The sequence below is a fragment of the Ovis aries genome, chromosome 9, assembly GCF_016772045.2.
Source record: "Ovis aries strain OAR_USU_Benz2616 breed Rambouillet chromosome 9, ARS-UI_Ramb_v3.0, whole genome shotgun sequence".
Classification (NCBI taxonomy): domain Eukaryota; kingdom Metazoa; phylum Chordata; class Mammalia; order Artiodactyla; family Bovidae; genus Ovis; species Ovis aries.
In genome coordinates this window covers 76,911,118-76,928,601 of record NC_056062.1, presented here as the reverse complement: position 1 = coordinate 76,928,601, position 17,484 = coordinate 76,911,118, and the positions used below count along the sequence as shown (strand labels likewise).

The 17,484-nt window shown below is 42.9% G+C and overlaps 1 long non-coding RNA gene across 2 annotated transcripts in view; it reads left to right on the top strand.

Moving 5' to 3' along the window:
• Positions 1 to 17,484, top strand: part of LOC105609920 (uncharacterized) — a 56,558-nt gene that overhangs the window by 29,891 nt on the left and 9,183 nt on the right. Inside the window, exon 3 of one of the 2 annotated variants that reach the window (XR_003590328.2) lies at positions 11,673 to 11,814. The exons of the other annotated variant lie outside the window; for it this stretch is intronic. This is a non-coding gene — a long non-coding RNA (uncharacterized LOC105609920). The remainder of the gene's footprint in view (positions 1 to 11,672; positions 11,815 to 17,484) is intronic. 2 annotated transcript variants of the gene reach the window in all.

Here is a 17,484-nt window from a genome sequence, read left to right as displayed (position 1 = left end):
CCATATATGAGTTCTTAAGATTCTAGCTGTCCAAGGTACATTAGAGTGTCTGCAGCTATATGCGACCGGATTGTCTTTGTTCCCCAAAACAGGGAGGATTTACTCATTTCAGCATTAACTAATCTAGACCAAATATTCATTGCCCACTCAAATTTGTGTAACTTTTCAAAGAATTGAGTTACAAATGCCTTTTGTTTAGCCATGGAGGACATCAACTGAGTCTAACATTAATAGTTTCCTCATGCAGTTACATTTAACAAGATACACAGTCCATTAGGCTCTTGTTTAAGGCCTTGAGCATACAACGAAAAATTTTCAGCAATTAGTTTGGCAAAATTTTTGGCTCTTGAGATCCCTGAGGCAATCAATTAAGAATCAGTAATGACTGGTGAGGTCATTTTCATTGTGTTTGTTCTAAACTCATGGTGCCAAGCCTCTCCTTCAGCAGTTTTCAGCTATTGCAATCTTCTTTTTAGGTTGCACAGTGCTTTCCAAAATATGATCAGGAGGAAGTTAGTCCCCAAAAGTGTTCTGCAATAAGAAAGTTTCACCGCAAATAAGCTGGGGACATGCTGCACTATATAGATTTCGGGGGGATAGTTACAATATGCATAAGCAAAATCAAGGCTCTGAGAGGTTCTATAAACAAATGTGTTTATTTGCTTTAATCTAATTTTTCTGAGAGTTTCCCACATAGCTCAGTAGTAAAGAATTGGCCTGCCAGTGAAGGAGACAAGGGTTCAATCCCTGGGTCAGGAAGATATCTAGGAGAAGGAAATGGCAACCCACTCCAGTATTCTTGCCTGGAAAATCCCTTGGATGGAGGAGCCTGGCGGGCTATACAGTTCATGGGGTCGCATAAGAGTCAGATTTGACTTAGTGACTAAACAACAATTTTTCTGAAATTTGTTGAACCAAAGACTACCCCTCTTGCCCCTCCCCCCTCTGCAACACCCATTAAATCTCACAGTGAATTAATTGTCTTCTGTAAAACACTGACATTGGTTATTGCAAGGTCAAGGGGACAGATGACTCCTTTAACCTTTCCTGTGATGAGACAATCGGAAAGTTTGGAGGATGCAAATTCACCAGAATTCCAGGCTTCAAGTGAGATGCATGGCAGAGTGCCTGACTCAGAGTCATTTTCTAAATGTTCACTGAATGAATAATTCCTTCTTTGGGAAAATGAGCTTTACTTTTCAGATCAGTTTTAGATTTACAGAACAGTTGTGAAGCCGGCACACAGAGCCCCTACAGACTCTGCGCAGTTTTCTTCTGTATTAGCATCTTCTGTTACTGTGATAGATTCGTCACCATCAACCAATATTAATACGCTATTAATCAAAGTTCATACTTTAATTGCATTTCTTTTGTCTTTACCCAATATCCTGTTTCCATTCCAGGACCCCATCCGTGACACGGTGACACATTTAGTTATTGTGGCTTCTTGAGCTTCTCACGGCTGTGACAGTTTCTCGGACTAGCTTGTTCTCTTTGTGTGACCTTGGCAGTTTGGAGAAGTGCTGATTAGAAAGGGTTTAATTTTCCTCTTCCCCCTTTTGCTATCTAATTGGTAGAAATCAACCACTGGGGTGCCTTTTACAGGTCTTGCATAAACTTGTGAAGAAACGCTTCTAAATGGGAGATGACGGACCTCTGGATCGGGAGAGCCTGAGCGTAAGCGCGTGCTGAATGAACCGGGGCATGCACAGGGTTGCAAGCAGTGTACTCGTCTTTTTGCTTGTATTGCCTTTTTAAAAAATAATTTTTACTGAGGTACAGTTGATTTACAATGCTGGGTTAGTTTTAGATATACTGCAAAGTGAATTAGTTTCTATATATACTCTGATTCTTTTCCCGTATGGGCCATTACAGAGTACTGAGTGGTGTTCCCCGTGCTCTACAATTGGTGCTTATTAGTTATCTATTTTATACGCAGTAATAAGTGTGTGTCAATCCCAAGCTTCCAATTTATCCCTCCTTCCCTGCTTCCTCCCTGGTGACTGTAAGTTTGTTTTCTACACCCCTATTTCTATTTTGTAGATAAGTTCATTTGCACCATTTTTATATTCCACATATAAGTGATATCATATGATATTTGTCTCTCTTTGTCTGAGTTACTTCACTCAGCACGACAACTTCTGGGTCTGTCTTGTTGCTGCAAATGGTATTATTCTGTTCTTTGTAATGGCTGAATAATATTCTGTGGAATATATGTACCACTCTTTCTTTATCCATTCATCTGTTGATGGGCATTTAGGTTGCTTCCATGTCCTGGGTATATAAATAGTGCTGCGGTAAACACTGGAGTGCATGGATCTTCTTGCTTGTACTGCTTTGCTTTTCTGCTTTCTCCTTTTCATCTTCTTTTATTACTAGCAAGTTCCTTGAAGGTGAGAAAATGAGCCTTTTTTAGCTTTCCTCATCCCTCAGTGAATTCTATTTAGATTAAATCTCTCCTCTGTATCAAGTGCATACTTGGAAAAAACCAAAGCCCGCAGGGACTTGACTTTGGCAAACACTTGTGCTTTTAGGGTCTTTATCTCTGGTCTTTGTCTTAAAAAGTAGAAATGTCTTGCTATACTTATTCTGCTTTTTAACAATCCCTATGTGTATGCTTGGGCTTTTCAGGTGGCACTAGTGGTAAAGAACCCACCTGTCATTATAGGTAGATGTAAGAGACATGTGTTCAGTTCCTGGGTTGGGAAGATCCTCTGGAGAAGGGCACAGCAACCCACTCCAGTATTCTTGCCTGGAGAATTCCATTGACAGAGGAGCCTGATGGGCTACAGTTCATAGGGTCGCAAAGAGTTGGACACGACTGAAGTGGCTTAGCATGCATGCATGCACATGTCTATGTCTAGAAATCTTGCCATGAGTTCCATAGGCGCCAGGGATGAAACCAGATCTTCTTTTGTGTTACCATCAGTTCAGTTCAGTCGCTCAGTCGTGTCCGACTCTTTGCGACCCCATGAATCACAGCACACCTGGCCTCCCCGTCCATCACCATCTCCCAGAGTTCACTCAGACTCACATCCATTGAGTCTGTGATGCCACCCAGCCATCTCATCCTCGGTCGTCCCCTTCTCCTCCTGCTCCGAATTTCTCCCAGCATCAGAGTCTTCTCCAATGAGTCAATTCTTCACATGAGGTGTCCAAAGTACTGGAGCTTCAGCTTTAGCATCATTCCTTCCAAAAGAAATCCCAGGGCTGATCTCCTTCAGAATGGACTGGTTGGATCTCCTTGCAGTCCAAGAGACTCTCAAGAGTCTTCTCCAACACCACAGTTCAAAAGCATCAGTTCTTCGGCGCTCAGCCTTCTTCACAGTCCAACTCTCACATCCATACATGACCACAGGAAAAACCATAGCCTTGACTAGACGGACCTTAGTCGGTAGAGTAACGTCTCTGCTTTTGAATATGCTATGTAGGTTGGTCATAACTTTTCTTCCAAGGAGTAAGCGTCTTTTAATTTCATGGCTGCAGTCACCATCTGCAGTGATTTTGGAGCCCCAAAAAATAAAGTCTGACACTGTTTCTACTGTTTCCCATCTATTTCCCATGAAGTGATGGGACCAGATGCCATGATCTTTGTTTTCTGAATGTTGAGCTTTAAGCCAACTTTTTCGCTCTCCTGTTTCACTTTCCTCTTGATGGCTTTTTAGCTCCTCTTCACTTTCTGCCATAAGGGTGGTGTCATCTGCATATCTGAGTCACTGGGGTTTTTCTTTTTATCAATAAAATAAGAATTATGTTAATCAAGTGAATGCGTAGACTTTTAAATTTCTATTTTTAAAAATAATATCCTTGTCTTATTATTCTTTATAGGCTTTTCTTGTTGATTATTATAATCTTTTAACATTAAGGTTTTACTGCTGAAGTTGCTACTATTTCTTTGTGGGATTCAGTAACTTCTGGTAGACACCTGACTCCTTAGCTCATTTACTGCAACAGCAAAATTTTACTAGGAGTTTTGAGTTCATCTTTGTCAGCTGGTCAGTTCCTTAGTTGAATAAATACCAGATTATGTCAACAACAGTCTCTCAATTAGTCATTTTCTCTAACTGATGTTATTGCCTCTTGCTGCCATCTTGTCAAAACTTGTTGAAGAAGAGATGATAGGATTGTGTCAATTGCAGAGAAAGTAGGGGAATTTACACATATCTGTTAACCCTTTCCCTTTCCCTGGCTTTTTATGGGTTTTCTTATTTGGAACATATTTCTTTATAAATCTGCTTACTATTCTCACTGTCCCCACTTTCCCTTCTTTATCTCCCTTTCTCTTCCTCATTTACATCTACCTTCTTTTTCTCTCCTCTGCACTGAGCTCAGGTGTGATTTTTCCAGTAAAATTAACGAGTGAAGAATGGCATGCACTCTGTAAAGTTCTCAGGGAGTATTTGCAGTTTGTTAATGGGGAAGGATTTCTGACCTGAGGCTGTATGGGGGATAGGGTGGAGATGGGGAGGAAGGGGATGAGGTTTGGTAGGGCATTTCTGCTGCTGTTTGCTTATACCAGAGATGGGTAAACTTTTTTTTTTTTTTTTAAGAAGGGCCAGATGGGAATATGTTAGGCTTTAGGGTACATACAGCCTCTGTTGCAACTACTCACCTCTGCTGTTGTAACAAGAAAACAAAATGTAGACAGAATGTAAGCAAATGAGCATGGCTGTGTCCAATAAAATTTTATGGACATTGAAGTTCGAACTTTATGTGATTTTCATAAAATGGCATTCTTTTAATCTTTTTTTCCTCTTTAAAAAATTTTTTTTTGGCTGTGCCGTGTGCCATGTGGGATCTTAGTTCCCTGCTCAGGGATTGAACCCACACGTCTTGTACTGGAAGTGTGAAGTCTTAACCGCTGGGTCCCCAGGGAAATTCCCCAATTGTATCCTCTTAAAAAATGTTTTCAACCATTTAAAAATGTAAAAATCTTTGTTATTTAGTGGCCAAAAACAGAGGGAGGGATAAATCTGTCCTACATATTCTAATTTGTCATCCCCTGGTTTATGTCAAGATTCCAAGATCCCCCTTATACCAGTCAACCAAACCAACCAACAACCAATCAGTCACCAGACAAACGAACAGCAACCATCCATGCAACTGGGTTAAAGGAGGTAAGGGAAGATGTCTCATGGAGGAGCAAGCCATCTGAGTGAGTGAGGGCAAGGGTGTTGCAGGCCGGGGGAATGAGCTGACCTGATGCCCTGTGCTTGCTAAAGCCAGAGGACAGGGTCAGCCACGGCCACCGATGTGGTGACATCATCACTCTCCAGCATCTTCAGATTAAAGACAGCTGCCATACACACACAGCACTCATCGGGCCCTGACCCCTCTACCTGAAACTTCTGATGCACTCTTCGCTCCCATGTGGGAGGTGTGGTTATCCCTCTGTAAGAGACACAGAGCTGTTGAACACCTTGCCAGAGCCACACAGGCGGTGACAGAGCCAGGATTCGAACCCTGGCCTAGTGGACCTGCAGCCTCCTTCCTTCCCTGACTCCACGCTGCCTCACCTAGGAGAGATCGCAGAAAGTCAAGGCAGTTATTGTCTCTATGACTTCATCCTGCTGGAGTTTCCTCAAAGCAAAATAAGAGACAGCTTCTAAATACTTGCCCATACTGGCTAGGATCAGCAAACGCTCTGAGCTGCTGACTTCCTCCATCTGCCACTTTAAGGGAGGAGGCTAAGAGATGTGATGGGAAAGAACACCCGAGCTGGATCCTGGCGCCACTGTTAGCTTCCTGAGCCCCGGTTTGCCTTATCTGAAAGGTGGGGAGTAAGAGAAACTGCATGGCAGGCTTGTAGGACTTTAATGAGACGATGTATGCAATCCATGGGCACAGTGCTTGTCCAGAGTAGGCACTAACTACATCAAGGCTGCGACCCTTCAAGCAGTCATCGTTTGCTCTTTCACTCCATAAGCAGCTATGACGTGGCTGCTATGTGCCAGGCACCAGGTAAGCACTGAGATGGACAGATGGGTCAGATAGTTCCTGCCTCCAAGGAGCTGACAGTTGGTAGAACAACAGGCATATCAACAAATAAGCTTGACCATGTGCCTCAGGAATATGTGGGGCTCGAGTGAGACCACAGAGGTAGGAGTATTTCCAAGTGAACAGGTGGAGGGAGGGGCACAGAATAGCCTTCAGAGAGGAGCTGGCAGAGTTTACATCCAGGCAACTCAAGCTGGCTGGTCCCGTGCAATTTCTATGGCTGATCTCTACCAACAAAAATCTCATCTCATGGAAACAATGAAAAAACAACCAACTGTTCCCTAAAAGCATTTAAGAAAATCTATGCAAATTTTTGAAAGCAAAAACAGGAAGTTAAATTAGAGGCAAAGAAAACATTCCTTCCTTCTCAAGTCTCTTGTGCTTGGAAGTTTCCTGCCAGGATGTTGACCAGAGAGAAACAGCCTGACCAAGAGTCATTTGTTCCTTTAAAAGAAGTTTCTTTAAACAGAAGCTGATTTCATTTTTTTCCCCCACATTCTCTGTGGCCTTGGGAAACACCTTCCTCAAAAACAGAAATATCCAAAAGAGCTTAGGGAGAAACGAATCCTTATGGGTCTAAACTCTCCGTATGTGACACTGGCATACTGCCTTGGAGTCTGCAGAGCTTTTACGTAGGCACATTATAGTGGGAAGGGGCCAGGAGTTTGAGTTTGAATTCTGTCTGCACCATTTAATAGTGACCTTGGGGCTGTTGGGGGAAATAATAAGCTGACACACATAAGGTGATGACCAGAGTACCTGGCTCAAGAAATGTTAGCACTTCATTAACATGTCATTTTGTCTCCCTTAGAATCCATTTAGTACAGCCCATGAGGCTAAGCACCGTCTTTTCCATTCCCCATGTAGCTCTGCACTCCTTGTTTCTCTGCCATCTTCTTGGTCCAACAGGTAACATTCTCCCTACCTGAACCTTCTTACCACTATTTCTTTCCTGTGATCAGGTCTCACCTTCTAGCTCCATCTGTCTGACTGCTATTCATCCTTTGCATCTCAGCTCAAACTGCTTGCCCAAGGAAGACTCCCCTCCCCACCCCACCCTCAACCACCCAGCCTAGGTTAGGTGCCCTGGCGAATGTGCCCATGAGTCCCAGAGGTTTTCCACTGTGACAACGTCACATTTACAGTTGCTTATTCACATCCAATTTCAAAGTAGAGCATAAGCTACGAGAGGCTGCTTCCTCCAGGCGTCTAGCTTGGTACCTGGAGCGTAATTGTATGCTGCAGATACCTGTTGACTGGGTAGGAGGCAGGCAGGTATTACTACCCCTCACAGAGGAAGAAACCAAGAAGCCAGAGAGTTTAAGAGCAGACTCACGATCACACAGCTAGGTGTCTAAGCAGCCAAGACTTGACTCCTAGCCTTCTGACTTGAAACCCAGCAGTGCTTCCAGGAGAGAGCCCCAAAGTCTTGTTCTAGAGTACTTGGACTCTCATTCACTTACTCTACAAATGTGCAGAAATGGCTTGCTATAATGCCACAGAAGTACTGGGGAGCTGGGCTTCTCTTTTGGTGAAAACCCTCTCTTTTCGGTCCCAAGCAGGGTCCTTTCTCAGCCCTTCCGTTCTGACTGATAACACAAGTCCCAAGGATGGCTCTTGCTTACCTCTTCTTCCCAGGGTTCTGATGACTCTTCACCATGAGCCCCTGTTTTGGCTGAGACTGACCTTCAGAATAGTGTCGAGGGATGAATTCCACCCCTCAGTTTCACCCTCTGCTGTTTCAGCGACAAGCATACAATGTCATTTTTATTTTTAAAGGCCACCACCCTGGTGGCTCAGACAGTAAAGAATCTACCTGTGATGTGGGAGACTAGGTTTGATCCCTGGATCAAAAAGATTCCCTGGAAAAGGGAATGGCTACCCATTCCAGTATTCTTGCCTAGAGATTCCATGGACAGAGGCTACACAGTCCATGGGTCACAAAGGGTCAGACATGACTGAACCACTAACACTTTCACTGCACAGTAGAAATAGAGTCATATACATACGTATACACACACCCAAAGACAACCGCTGGGGAGGTAAAACAAGAAACAAACTTCAGGAAATCTCAAAAGTCTCCAGGAGTAATTGTCCCTGACTTTCACCCTTTCCTGGCTGTTCTTATTTGAGGGGACTGTCCTGGATGCCCCCAGCCCATCCACATGCTTAGTGGCTGATGGGGGAAGGCCAGGATCAGGCATGGTGCCTCCCAAGGCTAAGTGCATAGAGAAAGACTTTGTAACGGAACTCAAAATAGGAAAGAAGAGAGACATTTAAAAAGTATAATAAAGTCCCAAATTAGGTTAACAGGGAGGACAGATAGACCTAGTGGGTGCTAACTGCAGATGTTAACCAGAAGATGATACCTTTAGGAGTGCCACCTGTGAAGAGGGTACCACATGGTGGAGATGGCCTAGCTAGAGAAATTGTAACACTGACACCTTGATGGACTTCCTCCTCCCCAGAGAAGAGCTACAGATACTTCCTCCAGATCAAAGCACCCTTATGGCAGAAAGTGAAGAGGAGCCAAAAAGCCTCTTGATGAAAGTGAAAGAGGAGAGCGAAAAGTTGGCCTAAAGCTCAACATTCAGAAAACGAAGATCATGGCATCCGGTCCCATCACTTCATGGGAAATAGATGGGGAAACAGTGGAAACGGTGTCAGACTTTATTTTTTTGGGCTCCAAAATCACTGCAGATGGTGACTGCAGCCATGAAATTAAAAGACGCTTACTCCTTGGAAGAAAAGTTATGACCAACCTAGATAGTATATTCAAAAACAGAGACATTACTTTACCGACTAAGGTCCGTCTAGTCAAGGCTATGGTTTTCCAGTAGTCATGTATGGATGTGAGAGTTGGACTGTGAAGAAGGCTGAGCGCTGAAGAATTGATGCTTTTGAACTGTGGTGTTGGAGAAGACTCTTGAGAGTCCCTTGGACTGCAAGGAGATCCAAGCAGTCCGCTCTGAAGGAGATCAGACCTGGGATTTCTTTGGAAGGAATGATGCTAAAGCTGAAACTCCAGTACTTTGGCCACCTCATGCGAAGAGTTGACTCATTGGAAAAGACTCTGATGCTGGGAAGGATTGAGGGCAGGAGGAAAAGGGGACGACTGAGGAATGAGATAGCTGGATGGCATCACGGACTCGATGGACGTGAGTCTGAGTGAACTCCAGGAGATGGTGATGGACAGGGAGGCCTAGTGTGCTGCGATTCATGGGGTCGCAAAGAGTCGGACACGACTGAGCGACTGAACTGAACTGAACTGAACTGAACTGAAAGCCCAGGAGGGGTGGGGGAAGGGGAAAGGAAATACAGCCTTTAATGGATCTTTATTTTCATAGCTTCCATCCCAACCTCTCAACCTGATTTCCCTGGGACACCTGGTACACTCTATTCCATCACTCTTTTATTCTTGACCATGGACTTTCTTTTGCATACCAGGTTACCATGCAAGATACCTGAATAATTCTGTCTGTGTGAAACAATAGGAGTCAGTCCATTGGTTCAAGTGCCCTAGATCCAAGTTTCATTTTGTTTCAAAGCAACAAGCCAAGTCCCTTCTCTCTGAAATCTCTCCTGTAGCATATAAGAAAAGTCAGATTAGGCCTTTCTGACACAAAATTATTGAAGTAAGGACAGAGGAGTGAGAGAGCTACACTCTTTCCCCTGATAGATGTTCATCTGAATGTCTTGTCAGCTTGAACAGCAGGGTCACCTGGTGTAGCCCCCACCCCTGAAAACCTGGCCCTGTCCATGTGGACCAATGATCGAAGGGGTGGTAAGTACACAGCAAGAAAGGAGGAAGCTAAATACCTTTCCTGTCAAGAGCAGAAACTACGCCTTAATCTTCTTTATATCCCCACAGCCTAGTGTGGGGCTTGGCATGAGACAACGCATCGGTAAAGGTCTGCTGAATTGAAGGAAACTTTGGAAATGAGGAGACCTGGCAGCACTGGGATTCAGTGCAAGTTGAATGACAGCTGGCAATGGCCTTTAGGAACAGGAGGAAAAACAGATCAGGGGAACAGATTGGAGGTGTGTGTTTACAAAAGGAGAAAGTGAGTTTTGGGAAATTTATGAGAGCAGGAAATCAGGGAAGGACTACCACTTCCAACACCCAAGGCCATAAGCCGAGTAGTCTGACCTGAATGTGTGGACGTGACTCTTCTTCCTGAGTTGCAGAATAGATGAGGAAAAGGGCTGTTGGTGTGACTGGGTAGAAGAACGTAATGAGGAAGTGAATCTGATATAAGCTATAAATTTTGAACTGCAAAAATCTCTATCAGAGTATTTTAAGTCATGAGACTATGTGCTTCTGGGGATGTTCAACCACCAAGTGTGTTTTAATCAGATGCTGCTGCTGCTGCTGCTAAGTTGCTTCAGTCGTGTCCGACTCTGTGCGACCCCATAGATGGCAGGCCACCAGGCTCCCCCATCCCTGGGATTCTCTAGGCAAGAATGTTTGAGTGGGTTGCCATTTCCTTCTCCAATGCATGAAAGTGAAAAGTCAAAGTGAAGTCGCTCAGTCGTGTCCGACTCTTAGCGACCCCATGGACTGCAGCCTACCAGGCACCTCCATCCATGGGATTTTCCAGGCAAGAGTACTGGAGTGGGTTGCCATTGCCTTCAGACACCATCAAAGAAGGATGCCAAGGAGAATGGTGGAGAAAGCTATGTTAGAAACAGTGTGGTCTTTGGAAAAGAAAGTCTTTGACAAACTGTGAAGACAACGAGATGAATGAGGGGGAAAGATGAAGAAAATTTTTAACAGGGTGAGTGAGAGATGATAGAACAGAATTTTAATTTTTTTATACTAGTTATGATTAGTTTGACTACAAGTACCAGAAAACCCCAAAGAGGGGCTGACACAAAATATGAGATTATTTTTGTCTCAGGTGACAGTCCAGTTAGGCCATCCTGGGCTAGTGTGGAAGGCTCTTCAAAGTGCTCAAGGCCCCAGGCACTTCTTAGCCACCCACTCCGTCATCCCCTAGAGCGGTCAGTCTCCTCAAGGTCCCGGATGGCCACATCTGGGTCCTGGCAGAGGGACTGGAGAAAAGAACACAAACAGCAGATACTGGGTGTCTTTGTAAGGAAAACTTCCAGGTGCTGCCACATGGTACCTCTGCCCCCATCTCACTGGTCAGAACTTAGCCACAGGGCACATCTGACAAGGGAAGCTGGGAAATAGGTGTGTTGTTTGAGTACCCATATCTCCAGCTGAAAAACCAGGGGTTCTGTTCCTGAAGGAGATTTTGTAAAAATTGCATACAGGGGCTTCTCTGGTTTTCTCTGCCATAGTGTCATAAAAATGATTGTGTTTTTTAAAAAGCATGGCTAAGAGGCTGTAACTACATAATAGCAGAAAATTATTCTCTAGATCTTAATGAAAAGAATGTTCAAAGTGAAGATTCCATCCTAGAGTATTATGTTAATGCTGACTAACCTTGAGACATAATAATCCCTTCGCTCTTGGGCTTGACTCCAGGGCCAAGGGTATCTAAAGCAAGGAGAGCATTGGTTTGTCCAGGTCTTCATGACCCTGACATTAACTCTCTCTCAGAGTTGTTTTCAAAAGGAAAGTAAATCCATTATCATCATTACATTGTTAAATTAAGTGAACTGTAACCCAACAATGTGAGCATCATGGAAACTCTGTCCTCACTCAGAAACACAGCTCTGCGGTCATCGCCACCCTGTGCTCCTCTGGCTCCGCACGCCAGCAGTCGACTCCCTCGGTTCACTTCCCGCTGCAGACCCTCCCCAAAGAGCACGAAACGGTATTGCTCGCTACAGGCATACTGTTGTGCGGTATGTGTCTAGAACTTACTAATTTTAAAAAATTGTTTATTGTTGACTGTGCTGGGTCTGCCTTGCTGTGGGGGCTTTTTTTCCTCTAGTTGCAGCAAGCAGGGGCTGCTCCCCCTAGTTGCGTGCATGGACTTCTCACTGCAGCTGCCTCACTTGTTGCAAAGGACGGGCTCCAGGGTGCACAGGCCTCAGCAGTTGCTGCACGTGGCCTCAGTAGTTGCGGCTCAGCGGCTCTAGAGCACAGGCTCAGTAGTTGCAGCCCACGTGCTTAGTTGCTCCAGGGCAGGATGGATCCTCCTGGACCAGGGACTGAACCTGTGTGTCCTGCATTGGCAGGTGGATTCTTTATCACGGAGCCAGCAGGGAAGCTGGAGAACTTATTCTTGCATAACTGAGACTTCATACCAGTTGGATATGCAGCTCCCGTTTCCCTTTCCCCCAGTCCCTGGCAACCACTATTCTCCTCTCTGCTTCCATGGGTCTGACTACTTTAGACATCTTTCTTTGAAAGAAACAAATTTAAATGTTGTTGGTCTTGCTTTTTATTAAATGACTCCTGCTCTCTCGTTTTCCTCTTCTTTACTCCTGTCAGTTGTCTACTTAAGTGTGAGAAATTTGTGAATAAAAGGAACTACGAATATCTATTCTAATATTCAGTTTATTAAAGTTGAAAATTTTATTTTACCTAAGTCTTCAAACTTAACCTGTAAATCTAACTTATAAATTCTATTTGTAAATACAGTGATTTATGTAAAAATGTGAACCATTGCTTTTTTGTTGTTTGACTAGTGTTCGATTAACTTATACATTTTAAAAGATTGAATTTCCTCAATTGGCCACCTTTATACAAAAAAAAAAAAAAAAAAGTCACCGTAGATGGTGACTGCAGCCATGAAATTAAAAGACGCTTACTCCTTGGAAGGAAAGTCATGGCCAATCTAGATAGCATATTCAAAAGCAAAGACATTACTTTGCCAACAAAGGTCCATCTAGTCAAGGCTATGGTTTTTCCAGTGGTCATGTATGGATGTGAGAGTTGGATTGTGAAGAAAGCTGAGCACTGAAGAATTGATGCTTTTGAACTGTGGTGTTGGAGAAGACTCTTGAGAGTCCCTTGGACTGCAAGGAGATCCAACCAGTCCACTCTGAAGGAGATCAGTCCTGGGTGTTCTTTGGAAGAAATGATGCTAAAGCTGAAACTCCAGTACTTTGGCCACCTCGTGTGAAGAGTTGACTCATTGGAAAAGACTCTGATGCTGGGAGAGATCGGGGCCAGGAGGAGAAGGGGACGACAGAGGATGAGATGGCTGGATGGCATCACTGACTCAATGGACGTGAGTCTGAGTGAACTCCGGGAGATGGTGATGGACAGGGAGGCCTGGCGTGCTGTGATTCATGGGGTTACAAAGAGTCAGACACGACTGAGCGACTGAACTGAATTGAACAATACATGTAAATAAATTTCCTAAAATATTTTTCAACTACCCTTACAAATTTAATATATTCGATTTTCTGAAATATTTCAAATGCCTGACAGGGCAACACTTATGAAACTTAGCAAGTAAAATCTTTCTACATATCAATGAATTCTTAAACATAATAAAACTAACTTATACCTGGTTGTAAATTGGATTCTCTTAAACATTCAAACACTATAAACATATTCAATTATTTCAAATGAAAATCACAAATTGATACCAGTTTATCATTTCAAAACAAAATCACAAGGTTAATTTGTTAAATTCTCTTAAACATTTCAAACTCCTTAAATAACACACACAAACAGATGATCATAATGGTTAGAAAACTTACTCCTAAATTTAACAAGAAAGTAATAATACAAGTTTGATTGCCTTCATCTGTACACTTTTTCTACATCTTTTCCGTAGAAGTAAAGTCACTTTAGGATGGAGTTATTGAGAACTGTTATGCCATCTCAGTAAAATATACAAGACTCAGTAAAATATACAAGACTCAGTGACATATACAAGACTAGGATATTTTTTGCAGGATGATTCTATCTGAGCAGCGGGTTAACACACTGAGCTGCTTATCATAGCTGGATTGGTTCTGCCTACTGTGTCACCAGATGGGGAGTGTGCCGTGTATCCCAGAGTGTCTTTCAAATTCACCCTTACCCTATTTTTATCACAGCCTCTTTCATTTTTTAACACATGATTTGGGTACATAGAATTCTACAGTCCCCCTTGGGGTGTAGCCTATCTTTTCGCCAAGCGATTAGATTTAATTGAATTTTCCATCCCTCTTCAGGTTATAGAACTCTCTGTATCTTTTACTTCATTATGTTTCACTGTGGCAGGGACCAGCTGGGTCCTCACCTCACCTGCTTTCCCTTCATCCTGGGCACGGAGCCAGAGTTGGTTTCACAGCTCTCCTGCAGTTAGGTGTAGCCATGGGCTGACTTTTGGCCAATGAAATATGAGTAGCTTGCCCCATAAAACTTTCCCAGGCTCCGTCATCCAGGATCTTTCTTCTTCTGCAGGCTTGACACTGAGCAGCAGGGCAGTCTTGGAAGCAACACATTAAAGCAGGCAGAGCCATGAGGTGCAAGGAGCAGGGCTGGAAAAGAGCTATAGGTTATTCAGGAGCGTTCATTCTGGATTTGACCTGAATGAAAAATAAACTTCAATCATGATGCTAAAGCAATTATATATATTTGGAACTGTTCATTTAAATGCCCACTAACCTTTGTTCATTATCATTATGGTAAAAAATTCTTAAAGTTGGTGGTAGTGATGAATCAAATTCATGCAATGTTAGTTAACGCTGCATGTTCTGAGTCAATGGGAAACATGAAGTGGAGGCACTGGGGACAGGACTAGCCAGAGTCATTCTTGCCCTTTATATCAACACCTGACCTAATTAACATTAAAAAAAAAAAGGAACTAATGTTATGAGACTTGTGCACATTATAGACAGCTTTTTTTAAAGCATCCAATAAAACAAAAATCAGCAGCCCATTGACAATTAAATCAACTACAATTCATGATATAAAAATAAACCTATTGCTCAGCTATAAATATTCTCAGTTCTATGATCAGACAGAAAAAAATTCCCCAAGGGCCCTCATAAACAGGAAACTACGGGATACAATGGACAATATCCTTGACAGACAAAACAATATGTCAGTTACTCAGACATTCTTAAACAGACCAGATGCACGTATTCAAAATGATTAAAAATAGGGATTTTTTTCTTCTAAGAAATACAAATTTCTTTAAAAAATTAAAGGTATAGTACTGTAACAAAGTTCAATAATAAGGCTCCTTTTTTTTTTTTTTTCACCTCTGGTTACTTCACACTTTGCTTTTAGCATTTGAGGTTGCTAAAGGTTAGGGGTTTCTGAAAGTATGGTCTTCATGTGCAAACCAGGCCCATAGTCAGACAGCTTTGTGCTTCCAGACCAGTAACTGTTTCCCTTTCTGCTTCTATATCAACTGGTTCTGTCACGTGTAGGTTGCAACTGCCCCAGGAAACATGCTTATTTAAAATGCAGCAATACACATTAGATTTTGAAAATAAAACTAGCCACAAATGTACTTCTTTCAAAATGGATTTTGTACATCTGTCTCCACCACATGCAAAAAATGAGAATTTAAACCTCTCTTTCCATGAGAAGAAACTGTGGGGACAATGAAAACAGACTTTAGTACTGAAATCCTCAGGAGCGAGAAAAAGAGGGGGAGGATGGATATTCAGGAAGAAATGCTAGAGTAAATATTAGTAAAGAAGAGTAGATAATAAAGTTCTTTCCATAAATTGTATCAGTGATCAGTGCATTCAAGCAGCAAAAATCTGACTAGAAATGATTTCAACAAACAGGGCTTGCATTTCTCCAAACACCCGAAGGGTAAAAGGAGGCAGTTAATGATGTTGATTCATCAGCTCAGCTCAGTGATGCATGCTAATACTTCTGCAGTTTTCTCAGTCTTTCCTTATCATCACACGATGATGGCCCCCAAAGGCTGCTATAGCTCCAGGCATTACACAACTTTCAAGGAAAGAAGAAAAGGAAAAGTGGGTCACAGTGACAACATTTTCCTCTTTTACCAAGAAAGCAAATGCTTTCTTCATTTAACTGTGTCACGTGGCCTTTCCTAGCTGCGTGCATGCCTGCTGCATGCTAAGTCACTTTAATTGCGTCCGACTCTGTGCGACCCCATGGATGGTAGCCTGCAAGGCTCCTCTGTCCATGAGATTCTCCAGGCAAGAATACTGAAGTGGGTTGCTATGCTCTCCTCCAGGAGGCCTTCCTGACCGAGGGATCAAACCAGCATCTCTTGTGTCTCCTGCATTGGCACGTGGGTTATTTACTGCTAGAGCCTCCTGGGAAGACCTTTCCTAGTTGCAGTCTGAGAACATAACCATGTCATGATTGGAGGTGGGCAAGAGAACACGGTGGGTCAACCAAACAACAGGCACCATGAGAGTGGATGGGCTTGTAGATCCTCTTAACAACGAGCTCCTGAAGAAAAATTCTACATAACATGCCGTTCTCCGTTCACATGAGGCGCGTAAGCAGGACTTCATGTTTGACAGAAAAATAATGCTGGACTTTGCCACAGTGTCCTGCCATCAAGTAGCGGCTCGCCTCCAGCTCATCTCCTTCCTCCCTATCTCAAATACTCTGAATAAAATCTTACCTAAACTCCTTAAGAAAACACATCAAATTATCCATGAACTTGCCTGAGGAAAGACTTCCTGGTTTCTGAAACATTTCACCTACTCCAAGAAATAACTTTGAAAATCAGCTAGTAAAGGAGTTTCTAGAAAGTAATGAAAATTAAAAAAAAAAAATCACAAAATCCAAAAATTCTGAGTGATCAATATAACCTGTTAAAAGAGATTTGAATGTTAAAAAATAAAGCCTTTGGCTTTATTTGAAAAATATGAAAAATAATAAGCCAACTTAGAATGGATTCCATGATACTCCTGCTTTCCCACTTATAGAACCATCACATTTGGGGGATATTTTATTACACAAGGAAAGCATAACAAATTCCTGCTGAAAAAGAGCAAATGGAAGCCCAGCCTCCCCACCTCACCTCACCCCACCCCCAACCCAACCCAAGTTCCGAAACAAGACAATGAATGAATTGTATTTAATAGCTGTAGCTTAAATAAATCTGCTTCCAAGGTATGTATTCGGCAGAGCACTCTGTTAGGTGAACTGTGCCTGAGAAGAATGGACTCAGTAGCCCTGGGCTATATTCAGCCACAATTAGCAGAATGTCTAGCAGAATTTTCCTCTGTGACTTCTTATTATATTTCAGCAAGGGAATTAATTACAGGGCAACATTTGCCTGATTGCACCCCGAGTTACATTATTGCTAAAGAGTGGACAAGGCGGTCACAATATCCTAGCTGAATTTGAAAGCAAGCTTCCTGTGATGGGGCCTCTCCCACTGAATAGAAGAAAGTATGTACAAAGAGGGAGAAAATTAAGTCCACGTGGAGGGTTGTATGCAATGAAATTGCCTGCTGGATAAGGACTGCATGTTCCCCAGATCAGATACGCCTAAGTTCTACCTCCAGGAAAAATATCTTCAGTGGGAAAGACCCTTACTCTTCTTTCAGTCTAGAATCCACTATAGAAAGCCCATAAAATAAGAAGGAATGAAGGACTGACACATGAATAAACCTTGAAAA